Source organism: Ascaphus truei, chromosome 3 (assembly GCF_040206685.1).
Source record: "Ascaphus truei isolate aAscTru1 chromosome 3, aAscTru1.hap1, whole genome shotgun sequence".
Taxonomy (NCBI): Eukaryota; Metazoa; Chordata; class Amphibia; order Anura; family Ascaphidae; genus Ascaphus; species Ascaphus truei.
Window position 1 is genome coordinate 16,563,415 of NC_134485.1, and position 19,892 is coordinate 16,583,306.

Genomic DNA, 19,892 nt, shown 5'->3' on the forward strand with positions numbered 1-19,892 from the left:
AGATTCACTGACCTCCTTCAGCACCGTGCTTCTTTTTCTGGGTCAGCTTAGCAGAGGAGCGGGGGGGGGGGGGGGGAAGGGGGCTGAGAAAGCCATCGTTAAGCCTGGACCTGTGCCATTTATCTATCCATCTATCTACATATCGATCTCAATGTCAATATGTGTTTCTAAAAATGTTAGAGTGTATATAATGTATATCATGGGTAGCTCACTCTGGTCCTCAAGGTTTACCAACAGGTCAGGTTTTCAGGATAGCCCTGCTTCAGCACAAGTGGTGCAGTCTTTGTCTGTGCCACTAATTGAGCCACCTGTGCTGAAGCAGAGATATCCTGAAAACCTGACCTGTTGGTGGCCCTTGAGGACTGTATTTGGCCACCCGTGATGTATGTGCTTAAAGGTCTAGCTTAGTGGCACAAACAGTGGTTTTAAAGCAGGGGAGTCTGGTTAAAATATGAGGTCAACGCCTAGTGACCTCGGGAAGTCAACACACACACACACACGCACACACGCACACACGCACACACGCACACTCACAAAGCAGAATGTGTTTTCACTTCATCCCCACAGCCTATAAGCTAGGAAATCCCCGTTTGATCTGTTAGGGTGGTTTTTGCCTATGGTTACTGAACTCTATAGTGTCTGTTGCCCTGGCAGTATCCTAATTATATAGAATTATTGCAGGTCCCCACAGTTCATATCTATCCATCTATTCCCAGCCAGGACATTTTGCTAGGTTTGTGCCCCTGACAGAGAGGAGGGGAGAGAGACTGAGAGATGTGTGTGTACTGTATGTAAAAATATCTCTGCAGCTGTGTACATAACATCCATAAAAACAATTAACCCCGTTCAATCCCGGGCCTGCGAGACTGTGCCAGAAAGCAGCCAGTAACACAGGGCAGTATGAGGCCATCTCAAGGCTTGGGTGTTAGTGGTTAGCTCTGTAAATTGTGTGGGATATTTAATCATGGAGGTTTGTGTCACCTGCTCCTGAATCACACAGGAGTCTTATGGTGGGCTGACAGTGCTGGAACAGCGACACCTAGTGTATGCACGAGGAGCTGCACTGACCACGTGTTTTGACGCCTTGCTGCGTTTCCTGCTTGCGTTGTAAGGAGGCGTTGCCTACACGTGACACAAATTGTCGGACAGAGAAGTTTACACTTTTTCAGACCAGTGTTTTTTTTTAACACAAATACAAAATAAAAAATGACACACAGAGACGCAAATCGTGTAACTCCTACTGGCACTCCCTAAATGTACAAGCTGACTCGCAGAGGGCGAAATGTGAGCAAAGGCCTTTGGTATATTGCAGGGATGGCCAACCCCAGTCCTCAAGGGCCACTAACAGGTCAGGTTTGAAAGGTATCCCGGCTTCTGATTGGGCCACCTGTGCTGAAGCCGGGATATCCTTAAAACCTGACCCCCGCCCCACCCTCCTCTCCCATAGAGCTCTATACAAATGTCTGTTATTAAAATGCTGTTGTAATTAAATCCTTCTCTGTATAGTTATCTAGAAAAAATCGGTAAATTACATATCCCGGTTTCAGCACAGGTGGCTCAATCAGTACCTTCTTCAGCACAGGTGGCTCAATCAGTACCTTCTTCAGCACAGGTGGCTCAATCAGTACCTTCTTCAGCACAGGTGGCTCAATCAGTACCTTCTTCAGCACAGGTGGCTCAATCAGTACCTTCTTCAGCACAGGTGGCTCAATCAGTACCTTCTTCAGCACAGGTGGCTCAATCAGTACCTTCTTCAGCACAGGTGGCTCAATCAGATACACCTGTGCTGAAGCTGTGATATGCTGAAAAGCTGACCTGTTTGGGAGACGAGGGCTGGAGTCAAGAACCCCTGGATTATAATACCCTTCTAGTAGCAATACCCTAACAAATGAGCAGTATATACATATACAGTATATACATTGTTGTGGTTATTTTGGGGGTTCAATATGAGCTTGTAGGTGTCCTGTATGTTATACATATACACTGTTTGTATTTTTGCTATAAAGGCAAGTCTACAGTATGGTTCATAGCAATTGTTATCAACAAAATATAGCGATATTATGGAACCTAGATAATAATTGTAACCTCTTTGCTTGTGATGTTACTGTATAGTGTAATGTGTTGTGATGTTACTGTATAGTGTAATGTGTTGTGATGTTACTGTATAGTGTAATGTGTTTTGATGTTACTGTATAGTGTAATGTGTTTTGATGTTACTGTATAGTGTAATGTGTTGTGATGTTACTGTATAGTGTAATGTGTTGTGATGGAAGAGGGGTGCCGGGTATATCAGGTGGGATTTATTTATCTCACAAGCAGTGAAAATCTCCAAAGGAGGTGCAGAGACCTACTATAAAGGGTTAAGTAATCATTTCATTTACTCATAGTATCCGGATGAAATGTCCCACGGGGGGACCGAAACGTTGAGTTAAATGAATAAATACTTACTACCTTTGCACCCCTTTGAGTACCTGCCAGCAGCTCCCTGCGGGGTATTTTCTTGCACATCAGAAGGTTGAACTTTTTCAAAAGCACCACTTACAGGGGCCTAGTAATGCTGTGCCTGCCACTCACATGTACAGCCAATGTAACTTAGAGCAGGAACCACACTTACAGGGACCTAGTAATGCTGTGCCTGCCACTCACATGTACAGCCAATGTAACTTAGAGCAAGCACTTCACACTTACAGGGACCTAGTAATGCTGTGCCGGCCACTCACATGTACAGCCAATGTAACTTAGAGCAAGAACCACACTTACAGGGGCCTAGTAATACTGTGCCTGCCACTCACATGTACAGCCAATGTAACTTAGAGCAAGAACCACACTTACAGGGACCTAGTAATGCTGTGCCTGCCACTCACATGTACAGCCAATGTAACTTAGAGCAAGCACTTCACACTTACAGGGACCTAGTAATGCTGTGCCGGCCACTCACATGTACAGCCAATGTAACTTAGAGCAGGAACCACACTTACAGGGGCCTAGTAATGCTGTGCCTGCCACTCACATGTACAGCCAATGTAACTTAGAGCAAGAACCACACTTACAGGGACCTAGTAATGCTGTGCCTGCCACTCACATGTACAGCCAATGTAACTTAGAGCAAGAACCACACTTACAGGGACCTAGTAATGCTGTGCCTGCCACTCACATGTACAGCCAATGTAACTTAGAGCAAGAACCACACTTACAGGGGCCTAGTAATGCTGTGCCTGCCACTCACATGTACAGCAAGTGTAACTTAGAGCAGGAACCACACTTACAGGGACCTAGTAATGCTGTGCCTGCCACTCACATGTACAGCCAATGTAACTTAGAGCAGGAACCACACTTACAGGGACCTAGTAATGCTGTGCCTGCCACTCACATGTACAGCCAATGTAACTTAGAGCAGGAACCACACTTACAGGGACCTAGTAATGCTGTGCCTGCCACTCACATGTACAGCCAATGTAACTTAGAGCAAGCACTTCACACTTACAGGGGCCTAGTAATGCTGTGCCTGCCACTCACATGTACAGCAAGTGTAACTTAGAGCAAGAACCACACTTACAGGGACCTAGTAATGCTGTGCCTGCCACTCACATGTACAGCCAATGTAACTTAGAGCAAGAACCACACTTACAGGGGCCTAGTAATGCTGTGCCTGCCACTCACATGTACAGCCAATGTAACTTAGAGCAAGCACTTCACACTTACAGGGACCTAGTAATGCTGTGCCGGCCACTCACATGTACAGCCAATGTAACTTAGAGCAGGAACCACACTTACAGGGGCCTAGTAATGCTGTGCCTGCCACTCACATGTACAGCTAATGTAACTTAGAGCAGGAACCACACTTACAGGGACCTAGTAATGCTGTGCCTGCCACTCACATGTACAGCCAATGTAACTTAGAGCAAGAACCACACTTACAGGGGCCTAGTAATGCTGTGCCGGCCACTCACATGTACAGCAAGTGTAACTTAGAGCAAGAACCACACTTACAGGGGCCTAGTAATGCTGTGCCTGCCACTCACATGTACAGCCAATGTAACTTAGAGCAAGAACCACACTTACAGGGACCTAGTAATGCTGTGCCGGCCACTCACATGTACAGCAAGTGTAACTTAGAGCAGGAACCACACTTACAGGGACCTAGTAATGCTGTGCCTGCCACTCACATGTACAGCCAATGTAACTTAGAGCAGGAACCACACTTACAGGGACCTAGTAATGCTGTGCCTGCCACTCACATGTACAGCCAATGTAACTTAGAGCAGGAACCACACTTACAGGGACCTAGTAATGCTGTGCCTGCCACTCACATGTACAGCAAGTGTAACTTAGAGCAGGAACCACACTTACAGGGGCCTAGTAATGCTGTGCCTGCCACTCACATGTACAGCCAATGTAACTTAGAGCAGGAACCACACTTACAGGGACCTAGTAATGCTGTGCCTGCCACTCACATGTACAGCCAATGTAACTTAGAGCAAGAACCACACTTACAGGGACCTAGTAATGCTGTGCCAGCCACTCACATGTACAGCCAATGTAACTTAGAGCAAGCACTTCACACTTACAGGGACCTAGTAATGCTGTGCCTGCCACTCACATGTACAGCCAATGTAACTTAGAGCAAGAACCACACTTACAGGGGCCTAGTAATGCTGTGCCTGCCACTCACATGTACAGCCAATGTAACTTAGAGCAAGAACCACACTTACAGGGGCCTAGTAATGCTGTGCCTGCCACTCACATGTACAGCCAATGTAACTTAGAGCAAGTACCACACTTACAGGGGCCTAGTAATGCTGTGCCTGTCACTCACATGTACAGCCAATGTAACTTAGAGCAGGAACCACACTTACAGGGGCCTAGTAATGCTGTGCCTGTCACTCACATGTACAGCCAATGTAACTTAGAGCAGGAACCACACTTACAGGGACCTAGTAATGCTGTGCCTGCCACTCACATGTACAGCCAATGTAACTTAGAGCAAGAACCACACTTACAGGGACCTAGTGATGCTGTGCCGGCCACTAACATGTACAGCCAATGTAACTTAGAGCAAGAACCACACTTACAGGGACCTAGTGATGCTGTGCCGGCCACTCACATGTACAGCCAATGTAACTTAGAGCAAGAACCACACTTACAGGGGCCTAGTAATGCTGTGCCTGCCACTCACATGTACAGCCAATGTAACTTAGAGCAAGAACCACACTTACAGGGACCTAGTAATGCTGTGCCTGCCACTCACATGTACAGCAAGTGTAACTTAGGCTGCGGGCATGGTCAGCGCTTAAGCGCTGACCCGTGCTGAGCCGCGCTCACACTCGGTAGTGAGCCCCTGCAGCCGCAATGAGAGCGGCTTTAGCAGGGGCTCGCGCACGCTTCCGCAAGCGTGCGGAAGCGTAGCCGACATTCATTTTCTAGTTTGAGCGCTCACGGGAGCGCAGGCCCGGTCACGTGAGCGGTTCGCCCAATGAGGGCGAACCAGCTCCATGACGTCACTGGCTCCCCCCCCCCCACCACACCCCCGGACGGCGCACGAACTAAAGCCAGGGAAAGCACCCGCTTTCCCTCAGCCTCAGCGCGCCTCTCACCTTCGCGTTGCTTCCTGGCTTCTCTCCGCCCCCCCGGGGGTGGCGCTGTTGGGGGGGGGAGTTTATGTAGATCAGCTGGAAGGGTGCGTGGTCAGTCCGCGCCCTGCCAGAAATTCCCGCCCACCCGTCCCTTTTTTATGCATATTGTTAAGGATGTGGGCGTTATAGTTTGAAGTTTTATAATAAAACAATGCAAATAAAGAAATATGAGTATAAGGACTGAAGTGCCTGGAAGAAGGGGAGATAAGTCTCCGTTTTTTGTTACCCCCTACGGGGTCAAAATGTGTTGGTGGTTGTTGCCTCTGTCGCGGGGGCAGTTGGAGGGTGTGTGCTTATCCTTGCTCGACGGAGCTTGGTGCTTGGTTAAGCCCAGTGGGGCTGGGAGTGGCGAGTGGGCGCGGCTCATTTAAACGTGAGTTCCGGGAGCCCACTCGCATCAACGGCCCGTCACGGGTCATCGGTTCAAGGACCTTTGACCTTTAACCCTATGAGCGAGCACTCTGGCAGGGAGTAGCGCTTACCAAATTATTTAATGGTTAAATAAAAAGCCGCGGCCTTGTCACTCCAGACCTGGTCCTGTCGTTATTTGTGTGGGGATCTGGGTTATTTGGGGTGGAGGGGAGCTCCCTCGCAGTGTCCCGGGCCATGTTGGTTAGGTTGTATATCCATAACTAACGGGAACGTTGCAAGTTGTTCTTACAGACTGTCTGCGTCTCGTTCTTCCTGGGGTCTCCGGAATTGGCAAAGGTCATTCTGCAATATGTCCCTTTCTGGGCCGATGCAGCTTGTCCTCGTGGGAACACCTGGTTCAAACAATGCAAAATATATTAATATCGAGCTGCCCATCATTCTGCTTTACAGGCTACACCATAATATTAATCACAACGTCGGTAGCACCGGGACGCCGCAGCAATGGGAAATTCATGACAAAGTCATGTGCTTCCACTGGAATATATTTACCCTATAAGTTTATATGATAATACTTTAAAGCAATGTGTGACTGACTGACCCTAAATAGAAATAATATTTATAACACAGAGCACAGAGAGGGCACGGCGTTCTGTAAAACTGAGCCTTTCTTTTGTGTTTACCTCCACTCCCTCCTCTCCCTCCTCTCCCTCTCCGCTCCTTCCTGCGTACAGTAAGCAGCGCCTGGGATATAAGGGAGACCGGGGCAGTGGGCGTGCCCGGAGATATTGTATTCAGATGTGTGACCTGGCAGCGTGTCCACTGACAGATTTATAGATGAGAAACACAAAGCAGAAGTACGCATTGTGTTTGTAAGACAGAGCCAGAAAAAAACTACCCCTTGCAAACTATTTTTATCCTGAACGTGGCTGGGTATATTCCGGAAGTATTTGGTGGCTGCTGCTGTTGCTGAATGACTGTTTTCTTGGTTGTCAGCGCCACTTAATCAGCCTGTACCTTGTGAGTGGAATGAGCACCCGCTCAGCAGAGATATGAAGATCCAAGAACTAAAAGGATTTCATTGATAGTGTAAATTTGTGGCATGTTCTAATGCAGGGGTGGGCAACTCCAGTCCTCAAGGGCCACCAACAGGTCAGGTTTTAAGGATATCCCTGCTTCAGCACAGGTGGCTCAATCAGTGGCTCAGTCAATTGAGCCACCTGTGCTGAAGCTGAATACCGAGCCGCCTGTGCTGAAGTAGCGATGTCTTGAAAACCTGACCTGTTGGTGCCCCTTGAGGACTGGAGTTGCCCACCCCTGCTCTAATGCCTTTCGTTGGACTCGCATGAGCGTTCTTCACAGAGGTAATCTGCATACAAGGTTTTGAGACCTCCTGAGTCTCCTCTCCAGATGTACTGTGGCTTTTATGAGCAGGAACATGTGCATTCGAAAAACTATGTACAGCAATGTGTACGTTTCATGTAAAAACACAAAAAACATCATGATTTTACTCATGTTCAAAATGAGTGAGATTGTCTTTCAGCGAGATGTATGACCTGAAACAGCAGTTCCCACACTTTCAGGTTTTTTCCGCGCGCGCGCGCGTGTGTGTGTGTGTGTGTGTGTGTGTGGTGGTGTAATTCAGAGTTGAGCAGCCTTACGCTAGGTCCCCAGTGGCCGCGGAGGCACGGTGCACACAAGGTACAGCCCTCTATGCGGCCGGGCCCAGTAGCTGCCTGCGCGCCCCGGCACAATGCGCGACCACATTTAGCAAAGACGAGGATTTTGTCTTCGCTAGTGGCGATGGGGTGCTGGCCACGTCACGGCAGCGGTTCAGCCAGCGAGGGCGAACCAGCCACGTGATGTCATGGCCGCGCCCCCGCCACGCGCTACCTGGTGTCCATCAGGTCGCGCTGCTGCAACGAGCGCCGCCAGGCACCCCCAGTCGCGTGTGCGCCACGCACACTGGGGCCGCAGCCTAATTCTCTGTTGCAGAGACCCCCTGGTGACCAGGAAATGTACCTTTTAATTTACTGGTAAAATTAAAGGAAAAAAATCAAGATGGCTGCCGGCTTATCCAATAGAAAGCTGTGGTTTAATGCTTTGCTTATGTTGCGGCTGCCTATTGGCTGGCAAGAGTGTATGTATATATATATATATATATATATATATATATATGTATGTAGCCCTTGTACACCCCCCCCCCCCCTTTAGTGAGATTGGGGTGGGTATGCTCTTCTAGCTACTTCAAAAGATGGTGTGCTGTGTACCTGTTGGCAAACAGGAGGGCTGAGTTCTCCGCGATGTTGTGGGGACAAACAGGACAGGATCACAGGTTACCTTTGTTCTTGCTTGGTGCAGCGCCTCCAGTCAGCATGGATCCTCTGTGAAGGCAGGGGATGGCCCGTACTGACACCTCTTCTTCTTTGGTAGACAGTGAATCACACATAATTTCTATTTTCTTGTCTTTATTGCTGGCAGATCTTATTACAGAGACATTACATCCTTCCCTGCTTACTGTGCCCTGACTCAGGCTTTAGGCCCAAGTCCAGGTTGGACCTATCCTCACATCTTCTCGTGAGATGCAGGGCTGATGTTCCTCACTCCACAGAGGGAGGAGAGAGAATGATAAGGACCACCCTTAATTTGGGAAAGTGCCAATATTTATATCCTTTGGGGAGTGGCTGTAATACTGACTCATAACAAGCCAGATCTGGATACTGATAGGCCCTCACATCCAGTGTGTGTTCCAATCAGTACCCACCTCTTCAGGTTGGCACTCTCTGGCTGTTGCTAAGGCCCGCCCTTGGATACTTATCCAAGTCTGCAAAAGCACACAAGGCCTTAGGCAGGAATTATTCCATCCACTACCTGCACTTAACAGGGCTTACATTAGTAGGGCCCTGGAAAAAATAATAGCGGCCGTGAGGCTAGGTTATATATATATATTCTTAAAGCAGCAATCCCTTCCTCATCTTTCCTTTATTTTTACAGCATGGTGGCCTCGTGCAATTTTTAACTCGGGGAATGCTTAATGTTGTGCGGGGGGGGGGGGGGCGGGCGGGGTTGTTCCCTTTCAGGAGATCAAAATGTCAGCCGGGTCAGCCTCACTCTTGCCAGCCAATAGGCAGCCGCAACATAAGCAAAGCATTACACCACAGCTTTCTATTGGATAAACCGGCTTTCTAAGACATGTGAATGTGCTCACAAGTGATATTCTTTATTGGCTGTATGCTAACGGGGGAGGTTTTCAGTCAACGTTTTCACCCACCATAACTTAAATAATATGTATGGTAAACCTACCCAGCTTGAACATTGCAAAGTCAGTACAACCAGCTTCACACTGACGAGACCCAAAAGGTCGAAACGGCTGTCTGTGAGTGGTTTGACTGGCTTTGCATCTAATCCCACGCTGTGCTCAAAAGCTGTGTGAACAGCAGGTATTTGCTTATAAGGGTTCCATGTAAAAATGGATTTCAGGCAAAAGGTGACACGTGCTCATTTGCATGTCATTTCTCAGAATCCCTTGCTGTAGTTAAAGCACTGTATGCTAGGTGATAATGGTAAAAGGCAGGTTTGCAGACCTGTTTAAGATGATATTCTTTATATTCTCTCTCTCTCTCTCTCTCTCTCTCTCTCTCTCTCTCTCTCTCTCTCTCTCTCTCTCTCTCTTTTTTTTCACTTGCCTTCTTCACCTTTCCATTTGTATACTTTCTTTATTATAACAATCCACATAGACCAGTTGTTTTGGAGAATTATAAATGTAACTTTTTTTTAGTCTTTTAAAATGGCCACCATACAACTTTAAATATGGCAACTTTGACAACAACTAACTTGGCTCATGGGGGGCAGTAACCTCAAATCTTTCTTGTAACAAAATAATGTATATTCCCTGTTAGTCGTTGTCATGCAGTGAATGGGTTAATAGAGAGAGAGAGAGAGAGAGCGAGCTCTTCAGAGAAGTAGTCCCACACACATTGCATTGCAGAGCTCTGCAGCAGTGAGGAAGGGAAGTGACTCACCATGAGGATAATAACATTGATCATCTCCTCACTATAATTACCTAACTTGGCAGGTCACTGGTTAACGTATGGCTGCATCAGTACAGGATCTTCCTACTGTCTGCCCTCTTATCCTTACACTAGCTGAAAGTACCTGGCGTTGCTCAGGAATTGTAATACCAACCTCATGCTTCCCCTCCTCCGTCTCGCCCTCTCATCATTTTCATTTAATACTTGGATGTCCCCAATTCTACCTGTCTCTCCTTCTCCAGCATTCTTGCTTTCTCCTCACGGGCCAACTGTCTTCCTCTCTTTCTTTGTTCGTCTGCTTTCTGTGTAAGCTTTATAGCTGTCTGACTCTCCTTATCTGCCACCAGGCTATGTGCAGTATGATGTCACATGCCTGATACATAGCCTACCAGGTACAACACCCAGTGGCTGACTTGCTTAGAGAAATTGGAATAACTCGTAGAATTAAAAATAGAACGTATCCAGATTCCAAATGTAGCAGGGTCCCCCTCTGCTCGGCGACCCCCCTCGTTACCTCCGTGCCGGGAGCAATGGCGAGTGCTGCCGGCGCCAAGCGGCAGACCTGCCGGAGGTTCTGGAAGGTGGGGGCCGAGCAGGGAGCGCTCCGGTGCGCCGGAGACTCCGCGGCGGCCCGACAAGGCAGGGCGCCGCCATATTGATCCTCGCACATGCGCAGTGCGGCAGGTAGCGGCGGCGGCCCCTAGAGTGCTCGCGCATGCGCAGTGACCGCGCGAACAGCACGGCAAATCAGCAGAGGGCTCACAGCACGGACTACATGTCCCATGAGCCCTAGGGGACCCCACATGATGCCAGGGAGCCAATAGGGCTGTAGCCTCTCCCTGCTGAAGGGATTTTAGATACATTTCGCGGGGTTTTGATGAGCACGTTAGTCTGGACCAGGAAGAGCTAGGGGAAGGAGGTGAGTGCAGGGGTCAGTGACCCACTGCATTAGGCCAGCAATCCCCTAGGCCCCAGATAGGTCCTGAACCCCCAGCTTGTGGTGCTATAGGGACAGGCCCTAGATAGGGACACTGCCCCATTAGCTATTGGCTTAGTCAGGGACACAGCGCTGAAGCCGTGCAGCCCTGCGAGGTGGGTTCTGGGCTCAGAACGCCACCAAAGACACTGAGACTAAGGTGATATTATCCACGCCGGAATTCACCCAACGCGATGTGGAGGACGACGTCGGATCAGGCGGAATCCCGGTCGTAGTCTGCGGACCCCGGGGTAGGAGCCCCGGGCAGGTATCATTCTTCAAGTGCACCAACGATCCTACATTATACTCACACGGTACCAGTGGCTGCGCAGTCACACATATCATCTCACCTTAAGGGTGCGGGACATATTGTGTGGGGTTATTGGACACGGGGTGGGATCACCCGGTGTAAGTGGGAGCGTCCTGCGAGACGCAGTAGTTAGTGTCTCCTCCAGAGAGAGACACCTGTTTATATATGAATAAACATTGCTACAGTAGAGTATAAGTTATGCGCATATATGCAGTAAAGCCTGTCCTGTTTTACAACTGTGTGTTTACCGTGATTGTTTCCTGTGAGGGCCTCCTCCCACTCCGTTGGAATCCCTCCCAGGTGGGGGCGTTGCACCACGAGATTGTCATATGTATGTACCCCAGGCTCCCCGAGCGGAGGCTTAGGCCTCGGTCCTGCTGCGCTCTTTGGCGCGGGCGGCCACACGCGAGTTCCCCACCAGCAGGGGAATCCTCCCGAGCCGGTCCCGGTCCTCCCTGGCGGCACAGCGCACTACACGCTGTGGCGCGTCAGCCGCTATGGGACACAAGAAAATGGTGATCCCTAGCGTTGACGCGTCACGTGTGTGTGTATGTGTCTGAGTGCGTGAGTGCCTGCCTCTGTCAGTGTGTGTGTATGAGTGCGTGAGTGCCTGCCTCTGTCTGTGTGTGTGTGTATGTGTGTGCCTGTGTGTGTGTGTGTGTATATGAGTGCCTGTGTGTGTGTGTGTGTTGCTTACCATCAGCAGCTCCAGCCCGAGCCACGTCCCCCCTCCCTGTCAAACCTCCCACTCCCGCCCACCTCCCGCTCCGGCTCCCGCTCCCTACAGACCGCATATCGCGGTCTGTGTATGTCAGCGCACCGCCTGTCTGCAGTGCGGGCGCGCTGACTCTGGGAGCGGGGCCTTAGCCTTAGGCTCCTGAGAGCCACACAGGTATACACAGCAGGTAGTAGCGTCTATATTCACAGGGAATACCCGTTACACAAACATAGCCAAAAACCAGCTCCTTCATCTCAGGAACCATCTTGCAAAATGTCGGTACGATATCTTAAGAGAGGTGTCCGAATGTAGAGCGAACAGAAACAATTTCCCAAAATATATAGTAGATTTAAAGCCCAGTTAACATTTGGTCTTCTAAGCTTAGCTTACTACTTCTTTGCCGTCTCCTGAATCCAAGGAACTTCCCAGAGTTAAATAAAAACACAGCGAGGTTTTATTATTCTCCCTGAGGCCCGGTGCCCTGCTCATAATTACTAGATATAAAACCCCTGGTAAAGTATGTATACTGTAAACAGGAATTCTGCCTTGCCTTCTTCAGGGCTTCATATAAAAACCCACCCTTTCACACAGCTTGGAAAAACATGTCTGTTCCTTGCCGTCACATACATCCTCATATCCTTCTCCGCAAGATATACAATACAGAAAGCAAAGGTAACATCTTTTCTTTATTTTATAAGAACAACAGTTGCACATTGATCTGATAATGTCCGCACACAATAACCCTTACAACTCCGCTTTGTGTTAGAAGTGTGATGGTATGGCACTCATTTTTCATTTACAAACGTATAGTATATAATACTTTGTTTTAAATACAATGCATTTGCTTTCACAGGCATATAACCTGTCTTCTTAGTGGTGTCCATTGACGGTTGTTTCCTCGTTGCACAGGAACAGTTTCTTGGGATGTCATCTAGCCGAAATATATATTTATTTATTTATTTTTAAGGCATGTGTATCGAACACTGCACTTAGATTGTAAGTTCTATGGAGCAGAGATCCATTTCTGCAACGTGCACATTTATTTTGTCCTTGTCCTGTATATATCACCTGTATTTTGTATTGTGCTTGTTGTTCAATTGTAAATCAGTGTCCATTATTATTGTTCAAATACAACCTGGTGAGAGTTTGGAAAACGTTTGAAAGGCTTTACTTACTGTAGCAGACCTCTGTTTATCGGACTGCTGGAGGATCCACATGTCCCCAGCAGCACCGGGAGAATGCCGGAGAACCCGGCAGGGAACAGAGATCCATGTAGATATACTATAGACCAAATAATGTGAAGGAATTGATTACTGGTAATGACACAGGACTGTATAGCGAAGACACGGGTTCAGCTTCTTGTGATATTAGTCTGGCAACTTAGGGCTTCATTGAAAATTAACCAATACAGGCCATTGCTATAAAGGTGATTTTTTGAGGTAAACTGTCCGCATGGGACTATATACAATAAGACCTTTAATCGCCCTGTGCCCCAGTGTGTATTACTAGCGTTGGCCAGTAACCTACCGTATTCACCTATAGTGTTTAAAGGCTATTCCCATGAATGAACTCACTGGAATAATGGGCCTTATCAGTGGGTTATGGCTTCCGCACTTTATATGATAGAACTCACAGTGGGGGTTGGGCTTCTTGCCTGTGTACATGGGAGTGTTCTGTATGATGTCAAAAGCTACAATATGAAGGACTATGTTACTTTATACAAAACTTAAGCAATAAACGGTAGATTTAAACTCTTTTTAAAGAGGCACTCCCTTTGAGGACCAATGTGAACTAATTTCAGTGACATATTTTATGGGTCTCATCTGGGTGATTGATACCATTTTTACCCAAATCTGACACCCATAAGTATTTATTTTAATACTCATTTTTTATTAAAGATTGCACAGCTTTATAAAGTAACAGTAGTGCTTGCACAAGCACGAGTAATGGAGGGTGCGGTAGGATTACAGAACATAAAAGTGGGGGGGGGGGAAGGGGTGGTTTGGGGCAGGGCACATCTGGTCATCTTTTACATCCTATCTGTTCCATTGGCTTCTTTTAGGAATCTCTCAGAGTGTGTTCTCTCAATGCGACACGTAAGGAATGCAGATAGTGGGGTGCTAGCCTTTGGGGATAACGTACTAGTGATCATGCCTAGATTTAGTTTAGCATTCCATTAATGCCTCTATCACGACAAAGGTGGTCCAGTTCTGTGTATACCTATAAGTATTTTTAATGTACAGTCTTTGTTAGACTTGGGAGGGGTTTGATCCTTTTGGGTGAAGTCACTGTGTGATCAGCAAGTACTTGTATAACCCGAGGCCCCACCTCCCTTTATCTTTAATGGTTCTCTGATAAGGACAGGGTGGGATAAAGCGGAAGAAAACACTTGATTGACAGACATTTCTCCATTCAGAGGCTCCCCAAGACATTCAACTGGCTGACTATGTGGGATTGCACCATTAAGCGCTTACACTATCTATTTAAAAGTAAAATCCATGACAATTGATTTCACACACACAAAAAAGTTACTAATGTTTTCTACAGTGATCCTTACCCTGTTCTTTATACAGCAACACTTCTGAAATAAATATGTGTAGTTTTGTGTATTTGAGGTGTGTATTACATGGTTGATGCTTCCTCTCACGGGAAATAGTTTTATATCCCTGTGATCTATATACATTACATGCTTGTGTTCCTTGACCAATAGGTTCCCAAATAAAATAGCCATGCATACTATATGTCTGTGTGTGTGGGCATACACGTATTCATGATAACACTAAAAGTACCTTATTTCCTTTGTTTTTGTTTTACTTGACTGCAAACAGCAGCATGTATTGTTCATATACAGTAGATATCTACATTGGATCCCGTTTAACATTTTCGTTCTAGTTCTGTCTCAGTTCTAGGTTTACAAAGTAAGTCTATTATTTGGACATACAATAAGCATTCAGCTAAAGAAACAGGGTTACAGGCAGCTAGACTCTAGTTAGGTTGTTTTCTTTGTGGGACTGGTTGTAAGCAGATAAAATGCCAGCCGCATTAATCCAGAACACTTCTAACCAGAGCTTTTAATGAGGAGTCTAAAAACGGTGGCTATCCAACAGCCTGCTGATAATAATTTATTTATAACAATGTTTATATAGCGCCCTTATCCAGAGCGCTGTACATTAGTACAACAAAGGTGTGGTTACATATAGATTTGATTATAGAGTAATCGTTAAGATGTCATTGTGGTGGCTAGTGGTGGGAACATTATGGTCGGGCTATGGGTTAGGTGCATTGAGAGCTTGCTTGGTTAGTGGGCAGGGGTCGGGGTCAGGTGATGATGAAAGGTCTGACAGTGGGGACAGTGTAGGCAATTGGATCGGTGAGGAAGGTGACTTTGGAGGGTTTTGGAGAGTCTTTAGGAAGGGGTGAGGGTAGGGGAGATTATGGGTGTTGGGGAGGGTGGGGTGAGGGAGGGGATTGGATAGGATAGGAGGTTAATGGGGGATCATGGAATGTGATGGAGAAGAGATTAGTTTTGAGTTGGAAGATAGGGAGGGGGCAGATTGAATGTGGTGGGGGAGCTTGTTCCAGTGGAGGGGGGGGGCAAGTAAGACAAATGGTCGGTATCAAGAGGAGGCACAGGGATGGGGGGGGCGCAGTGAGGGTTGTGACAGTCAGAGAACGAAGAGGATGGGAAGGTTTGTAGTGAGAGATTAGTGCTGAAAGGTTATGAGGGGCAAGACCATGGAGAGATAATGTCCCCAACAGGCAGTTTGACAGAGAACACAACATGCTGGAATTGATGCATACTGCGCTGTATCTTGGGAGTGGCTCTGTTTATGGGAATCAGTGAGTACAGAGTTCGGAGCAAGGCTGTTTTTGTTTAGCCTCTTGCTAAATGATTGTAGGTAAGTAGAACTGCCAACTTGAAGGACCGTCCGTGTGCCGAAATGAGCTTTTCTCATTTGCACAAATTGCTGTCAGCCCAATTCACACCAGGGATGTTGAGTTAATGGAATATCACATCCCTGGGGTCTGTGGTACACTTTCTTTTTGTGAAAGCTTGCTTATCCTTAGTCACTTGTTTCATTTGAGGAGTCACATTACTTCTTCATGACTCAACCTCCCTCTTGTGGGCACTGGGAAAGAGAAAAGGGGGAGATGGGGGGGGGAGTTCTCGATGCATAACAATGCCATCCATTGTAAACCAGTGCCAGCCAGAGAAACAGCAGGAAGCAACCAGCTGTGCCAAATCTGCAACTACTTAATTCCAGGAATGTTTCAGATATTCGGAGTTGATTTCCGGATAGAGCAGCAGGACTCCTATCTATGGAAATGGGTGCTCTAGGAGTTATCAGTAATGGTGGCAGGGTCGAAAGATCCCACCTGGTTCTGTACCTTGTTATCTCTGAATGAAACCATCTCCACTTTGCCGCGGTTCAGTTGGAAAACACTCAAACTGTGCGGTTACATGCTTTTATGAAATTGTGATATGATTATATGAATCAAGAATGTAATGGGTGGATTTAGTCTCTCTCTACCGCCAATTGACCCTAGATGAGTAACATTTAAAGTGCCCATATGATATACCAGGTACGGCATGTGTCCTGGCATGCCAGGGGCCTTATTGACATAACATGTATGTCATGGCAAAAATGCCTGTTCTCCAGGTGATGACCGGACTAACTATTTCAGTGGAGTGGTCGGCCTGATCGAGACAGGAGTGGAGACCCCACCACTTGTCAGCCAAGGGGTTGGTGGAGGTCATGTGATTGCTGCTGAAGTATAAATGCCGGGGGTCTGGTGACACCAGATCTCAGGCACTGAGAAGGTTAGGGAACATGATGTTAACTACGCTTATTGTCTATTATTCAGCACTAACACATTTATAGTGATCTTTTTCCACATATATAGCTTATATATACTGTACCATACAGTACATGCCATGAACGAGATCACAACACAAAGTCTCCTGTCCTTACCTATATGTTAGGTAAAGCCAGGCAGACAGAATTAAAGTGCAAGTAGTACTACTGCTGACCTGTGAATATTATCTACCAACAACTGTGTGTTTTGCTTGGACGTGCACAGGTAAATCCCAAACACCACTTGTTACACTGGATATTGTTTTTTTTATGTATGCGTGTGTATATATATATATATATATATATATATATATATATATATATATATATATATATATATATATATATATATATACAGTACCATTTGTTTATAAAGTTTATACAAAAAACTATTCACATTTACATAGTTACATAGTAACTACATAGTGAAAAAAGCCATTTGTCTATCAAGTTAAACCTATACTAAATTTAGACGACAGATATTCTGTGCTATATTTGTACTAACAGTATACAGTATTGATCCAGATAAGGCAAACAAAACCCCCAGTGAAATATCATCTAATAATATCTCATAAGGGGATAAATACTGTAAATTCCTTCCTGACTCCAAATATCAGATTACTCCATGGATCAACATGCATCCCATGTTTACTTATTTGGTATATCCCTGTATACCTTTCCTTTCTAAAAAGATGTCCAGCCTTTTCTTTGAAGATATCTACTGTATCTGCCATCACAGTCTCCATGGGTAATGAATTCCACATTTTATCTGCCCTTTCTGTAAAGAACCCTTTCCTTGGTTGCTCGTGAAATCTCCTTGAATAGAACTTTAAGGCATGACCCTGTGTCGTTTGTACTGCCCTTGGGATGAATAGTTCTTTTGAAAGCTCCTATTGTTCCCGAATATATTTGTATGTAGTTATCATATCCCCTCTTAGATGCCTCTTTTATAATGTAAACAAATCTAATTTAGCTAGTCTCTTCTCATAAATCAAATTATCCATCCCCTTTATTAATTTGGTGGCTCTTCTTTGCACTTTCTCTAGTTCCATAATGTCTTTTCTAAGGATTGGTGGCCAAAATTGTACTCCATATTCAAGGTGTGGTTTTACTAATGCTTTGTAAAGCAGCATCATTATGTTTAATTCCATTCCATCCATTGCCCGTTTAATGCCAGATAAGATCATGTTTGCCTTTGCAGCTACTGCATGACTTTGGGCACTATTGCTAAGCCTGCTGTCTACAAGCACTCCTAAATCCTTCTCCATCAAGGATTCCCCCAATTTATCCCCATTTAATTTGTATATTGCCCGTTTATTAATCGTCCCTTAAAGTGACGTCACAGCCTTTTGAACTAATGTGACCTATCCCATGGTACAGCAACCAATGGGATTGTCTGTAATTCCATTGGCTGTATTACCATGTGCTATAGCCATGGGGTTTTAAGGATGTGATTTACCTCCCTTGGAGATGACGTAACACTTTTAAAATAAAAAAAAGTGGTATCCACATGATACAGCATCCAATCGGATTGGAGCTGTACCATCTGATCATAAAATGTGATGTCACAGGCCATGTATAAGGCTTGTACTTCTCATTTTACCTCAAGAAGCCGACGAGAGACCATCTTGTTGTGGATTTACCATGGGGCTTTGGATTGACAGATGAAGAAAGAAGATTAAAGAAAAGAAGAAAATAATGACAGATGAAGAAAGAAGACGTGATAGAAGATAAAAGAAAGAAGATTTTTTTTAACCTGATGCTGGTCTTCAAGGTGGATGGCTTTGGATTGCGGGTGATGACGTCGTGGGTCGGGAGCTTGCAGATACACCGGGATTCGGAGGGTGAAGACTTCTAAAGGTAAGGAAAATATTTAATGTATGAAAATGTATTTTTTTTCAGTTTTTTTCATTGCATTAATTTATTTTTATGTTTGTGAGTGCCTATGGACTGATAATGTATTAATCTGTGCCCCTTTAGGGTACAGATAAATACAGTGACAGCGAATTTATTTTTTGGCAAATGCTTGTTTTGAATTGAGCGTAATTTTTTCTATTTGTTTTTATTGTTTGGATTCAATTGTTTTGATTTTAAATGGCTTGTTTTTAGTACATTTTTGGATTGGTTAGCATTTTAAATTAATTATTTGCTTTGTTGGCTACTGGTTTAAATTAATTGTTTTGTTGGCTAGTGTTTAAAAGTAATTAATTGTTTTGTTGGTTAGTGCGTTTATTTATTAAATTGATAGGTTGGTTAGTGCTTTTATTTATTTAATTGCTTGGCTAGTGCTTTTATTTATTTAATTGTGGTGTTTAGGTACTTGTGTACATCTTTTATTTTTGTGTATTTTTGGCCTTCATGCTTTTTTATTAGGGTGATCATTGACTGCTATAGTGGCTTATCATGCCCATATTATATGGGTATGATGTTCCACTATGCTAATGAATGGGTAGAGAGGGTGGGTATTGTGGTCCCGCGGTGGGTAGGCCTCCCGGTTGGGTAGCGGGGAAGGGTGGGTTAACCCATTTATTACTATAGCGGTTATTAACTGCTTAGGTGATTAAGGGGTTAGGGGCCATTAGATTGTATTTTTTCATGTACTCTTGCTGGCAACGGAGGACATGGACCTGGAGTATGCTGATGAGGATGCCCTTCATGATGGCAGGGGTAAGTAGAAAGTGTTATTTACTTTATTTATGCTGGCTAGCTAATGTTTTATATTATAATGGGCAAATGAGCTTTTATCCATATCTGGATAATAGTTATTTTGCCCATTACTGTACTGAATGTGTTGGGTGGGGGGGGGGAGCGGGGTGAATTTTTAAAAATGTATTCCACATTTTTTTTGCCACAGGATTGGTACTGCAGGCCAGCAGGGACCACCCGAGAGCACCCAGACACCCGCGGGGACCACCTGAGGGCCACAGATACCTGTGGGGACCACCAGAGGGCCCCAAGACACCCGAGGGGACCACCCGAGGGCCCCTAGACACCCACGG

At 45.9% G+C, this 19,892-nt stretch overlaps 1 protein-coding gene and 1 long non-coding RNA gene across 14 annotated transcripts in view; one reads left to right on the forward strand and one right to left on the reverse strand.

Moving 5' to 3' along the window:
* Window positions 1-19,892, forward strand: part of ZBTB20 (zinc finger and BTB domain containing 20) — an 876,097-nt gene that overhangs the window by 562,331 nt on the left and 293,874 nt on the right. The gene's annotated exons all lie outside the window — the stretch shown is intronic.
* Window positions 6,106-8,739, reverse strand: LOC142490870 (uncharacterized). Its single transcript, XR_012800121.1, has 2 exons — window positions 8,343-8,739; window positions 6,106-6,397 (listed from the first exon to the last, which is right to left on the reverse strand). It is a non-coding gene; the product is annotated as an uncharacterized LOC142490870 (long non-coding RNA).